Source organism: Triticum dicoccoides, chromosome 5A, assembly GCF_002162155.2.
Source record: "Triticum dicoccoides isolate Atlit2015 ecotype Zavitan chromosome 5A, WEW_v2.0, whole genome shotgun sequence".
NCBI lineage: Eukaryota > Viridiplantae > Streptophyta > Magnoliopsida > Poales > Poaceae > Triticum > Triticum dicoccoides.
Window position 1 is genome coordinate 659680967 of NC_041388.1, and position 5007 is coordinate 659685973.

The following is a 5007-nucleotide window of genomic DNA, read 5'->3' on the forward strand; positions in this document are numbered from 1 at the left end:
TTAGTGTACAATTTTTCGTCAATCTTCCTAGCCTCTCCCTCTCTCATTTCGATCACGGTTGAGGCGGGAAGATAAGGGGTTAGGGGGGAGTAAGTGGTGGACTTGATCAACCACCGGCGGCTTGATTGGCGACGAGATGTTTTGTCTGGAGGAAGGCTCGGGCAATGCCTGTTCGTCAGAGGTAGGTGGGTTGAAGGAGACGCTAGTAACCGATGACCCTTGTTGTTCGTCGCCTGGAGAATGAACCACCACCCAATGGTAAGTGCCCAATGATCCACCCTTTTCTGCTCGAAATCATGTGGCGTCATCCATGTTTGGTGTCGCATTGTCATAGTCAATCGATTTTGAGCATGTACCATGTCAAAATCGGGGTTCCGTGCTAGGGTTTGGAGTGGGGTTTTGGTAGGATTTAAATATAGGGACATTGAGGTCCAAATCATGTGATGTTGTCATTCTTTAGTATTGCATTGCTATAATATATTCACTTTGATTTAGCATGACAAAATCTTGATGTTGCGATAGGGTTTGGACTGGTCGGTTAGGGGAGGGTGTAAATTTGGGGCTTTTTGTTTATGATGTTTAATTATGTACTCTGGATGTTGCATTGATGCAATACATTTACGTTGGGATGTTGTATATATGCACATATGAAGATAACCCATATCTGTCTGTTCAGACATGGCAGGGAGAATTTACATGGAGAATGGTAGACATAAGAAGTATGGTGGCTAGAGACTTTGGTATGTTCACATAGACAAGATGACTTGGTGACCATCAGTTGTGGATGATCTAATAGAGGAGACAGGTTATGAGGTGGGAAGGATGAAAATGTATTACCGTATGCCTGGTCTACAAGTAAAAACTAATGGACTTAAAGAAATAAATGATCCTTATGGCAATATGAGGGCCTTTGTGACCTTTAGGCATCACTTCATGGATATATACCTGGTCCATGATGAAACCATTAGGGATCTTGATAATGTTGTGAGATTTCCAATTATAAAATTACCTCCTATCGTTAGCTCTCTTAAGCTTGGAGCTGTGGAAGCATAGTTCAAACCTATAAAAGTGGCTAGGCCTATAGTAGAGGAAGCAAAGTTCATGTGTGCAGCTACAGTACTGAAGAAGAAAGGCAAGAGAGTGGCTGGTATGGATGTTGCTAACAGTGCTAAGTATGGTGATGAGACTGGAGATGTGAATGACAGTGGAGACGCAACAGAATCATCAGATGATGACAGTGGCATTAACTACAATGCAGAAATTGCAGACAATGACTATGCCATCTCAAAAGGAGATGATGATTTGTATGTCAACGATTTCTTTGATGAAGATGAGAAAAGGAATGAAGAACATGCAGAGGATTCAAAAGATGATGAGCTACACAGGCCAAAGTCTGATGAAGATGGAGTTAAGATGAAATTCAAAGCATTTAGGGATGATGATATTCTATGTCCTATTCCATCTGGGCAAGTGTTCTAGAGTGTTGAGCTACTTAGGAAGGTTGTCAAAGAATATTCACGCAAGAACAGGGTCAACATCAAGATGACATCTAATGACAAGATGAGGCTGACTGTACGGAAAACCGCCAGCAATCTCGATAGGGTGGTGCGCATGATCGGAAGTACCAGAAGGGATCACACATGGGGGGTTTACCTAGGTTTGGACCCTCATCTTGGAGGTAACACCCTACTCCTGCTTTAGTTTTTGATTGATGGGGGGAATGCCTCGTGTGAGGGGGTTACAATATCTATGAAGATGTTGCTATCGAGACTGTGACTTGATGTCAATGCCCTGAACTATCCTAAGGTATCACCTTATAAAGGGGGGCGAGTCCTAGGGTTACTTGGTTTGCTAACTGGCCTGGAGCCCTGATTGGTACGAGGGCTTCTTGACTTGCATGCCAAGATGAAGACACTTCCGAATTGAGGGCTTCTTGTGGGACGAGGGGCTCTGGCCACACCTTGTCTTGTTGGGACCTAAGGCCGGCCCATCGACAAGCCACCCTCGGTTCAGTACACCGTCAGTAGCCCCCGAGCTTGTTTGGAGTTTTGGCCATGCTTTTCCCAAATTTCTTGAGGACGAAATCCGGACAAGCTCCTCCCATATAAAATGATTGAACTAGTCTGGCTTCAACTTACCCGGCCTTAGCTGGTTCGTCTTCTTTTCCAACTTTTACAGGCAGAGATCATTTGACAATGTCATTGTGAGAACTAGCTGGTTCATTTCCTCTTTGCCTTGGATTGTAATTAACTTGCGGTCACATATCCGTAAACCTCAACGAGAGTCAAATACCATTTCTTGTGCTCTCTGTGGGATCCATACTCTTACTTTGAAAAAGCTAGAACTGTACTTTGTGCACTTGCAAACCATCAAGGGGACGGTGAGCAGTTATAGCAGACCGGGCATAGGCAAGACAAAAAACAGACCCGAATCTTAGTTTGCGGCAAGAACAAGCGTGAAGAACAGGCACAACCAAAGAACATAGTAGATCCCCGAGTAGCTGGAAATACGAAAAGGAACGACGAGCAAGGACGTCAGATCAGGAATAGGCAAAAGCGAAACCAAGTCCGAACTTTAGTCAGTCGGAGAAGCAAACGACACGTTGGCGGACGAAGCAAACAGAGCGCCAACGAGCGGCAAAACCACCATGGAAGCTGGAGGAACCGGGCACGGGATGTAAGAAGCACCTGGCGTGCACAACGTGTGGCATGCAGTGTGGAACGACGAAGATGAAGAAATCTCGACAGAAGCGAGAAGAGACATATGAGAGTTGGGGGCTACCCCATGCACAATGCAAACCCATTGCGAGAGACGGGTGCGACAAGAAACATGAGCCACTAACCAGCGGGACCAGAAACAAACATGTGGTTGGATGGTTAGGAGGACAATGGTATCACCAGCCCACCAGAGAGTAATGGTGTTCATATTTTTCTGGATTTATTTCAGATTTTCCGGCGATACACTTTCAGTGAAAGAAGACGTTCCTGTTGACTACAAGACATCCGTGGTGACTTCGTCAATCTTAAAATGATATGTCGGTTCAGTCTCTCGAAGGTGCTTATAGGAATAAGATGTGCGTCTCTGTGTTTATAAGGACACAATCACGGTCGCGCATACAACATCGATGCGAAGTTGCATGATAAGAGGAGAAAAGGAAGTATCTCAAATAAGCCGAGTACTTATTCAATGATGAATAGATCAAAAAATTTCTTGGAAAAAGAGAGAAAATGTTCATGACGATAATTCACACGCTAGTCTTGCATATTTAAAATGAGGTCCCGTGCATGCATCTTTCCGACACATACACTGTTGTTGTGTACTATACACAATACATCTCATTCCACTTCTCTCTTTTCACTCAACTTCTCCATTCTTTTTCATTTGATTTTCATTTTCATATATCTTTTGGGTCAAAAGTGTGAATTTTGATATCTTTGCATATTTGGGTTCTTGGCGACAAGAGCTATTTAATGAGACCATTGTTGAATATATTTCCAGAAAAATGATTTTTGAATCTTAAAACATGATGAGACTTAATGAAACCACACAAAATTATAGACATTTGTCTAGCATAATGTATCGAAATGTTACATAAGAATTTATTGCGTCCCAATGTCAGGGATCTTGGTAGCACTTGGTAAATTTGTTTAAAAAATAATATTACGAGTTTGAATTTAACATGTATTCTTATGAAGTTATAGTAGGGTTTTTCATGTTCTAGAGTGCATCACTTTGTCACATAAAGTTTTACACAAATATTCAAAATATTTATGAACTAGACTCTCAGTTCAAAAGATAAAATGCATTCAAACTTGAAAATAAGATGGAAAAAACATGGGTGGGTAGAACTTGGCATAGACCGCACAAAGGTAGCTACAGGAAAAGCTGCCAGCATTGATGGAGAAAGTGGGCACGCATATGCATATAACCAAATCTCCAACTAGATCAAGGGCTGAACCATGCAGGGCCGCTCCTGACATTTCAGGGGCCCGGGGTGAAAGTAAAACACGGGGCCCTTTAATATAAACATAAAATACTAGCGTATAATTTGGCCTCGGCTCTTGAACATCCTAATACATATGTGTAAATATCTCCTGCAGCTAGCCCATTAATTATCATTAGGTAAATATGAAAGCATAGCTTAGATTCTCCCTCTAATTTGAACTCCAAAGCACGTCATATACAAATTTCTAGGCTACAGATCGGTGATCCATTTTATGAAATGATAAAAAGAAGCAAATCAGGATATTTAACATGAAGCTATGTCCGTATTTCATGTTGTAATCAAAAACTGATCATACCTGGATATTGACTAGTTCTTGTGAAATAGAAATATGCTAAAAGTACAGAAAACAGTATCCGCTAAACTTTGAAAATACTTGTAAAACAACACCGTTCTGGTGATACCTCGGCAACCATTAATCCAAACTGAGCAAACTGGTTTCGATTGAAATACAATCAACGACCATTAGAAAGTTGATTTTTGTGTCATTTCGAGATTAAGCACGGATAGTGCAGTTTTCAGCACACTAACCTTATCCAATGATTGGATTATCAAAAAGCAATTCTCGGCATCGACTTCAATTAACAAAAAGCAAATTCGGGAACCAGGGACTAGGGACTACCAGAGGGGTTACCTTTGAGCTGTAGATCATGGATTTAAAAATCAACTGAGATTCTGACGATCTGATCCAATGTAAGCAGACCTTGTTCGCTCTTGTCCTTTGCTCCTGCCTGCTGCTGTGCGGTGACAAGGCGAGGTGAGGGCGCTAGATCAGGCGATGATCAGGAGATGACAAGGGCGCTCGGCGCGAGGGGAAATTCATCCTTCGCCTGCGTGCGTGCATGCATGGTTGCCATATCAAGTTGTATACGTACACGCAAAAGGACTGAAGCCATGCTACGATCCAGATTCGTTTTCTTTCCTAGAAAAAATTGATTTTTTTTCAGCCGAAGCCATGGGCTACTTGCAAACCTGAGAGTGGGCCCTGCATCTTGGGGGCCCGG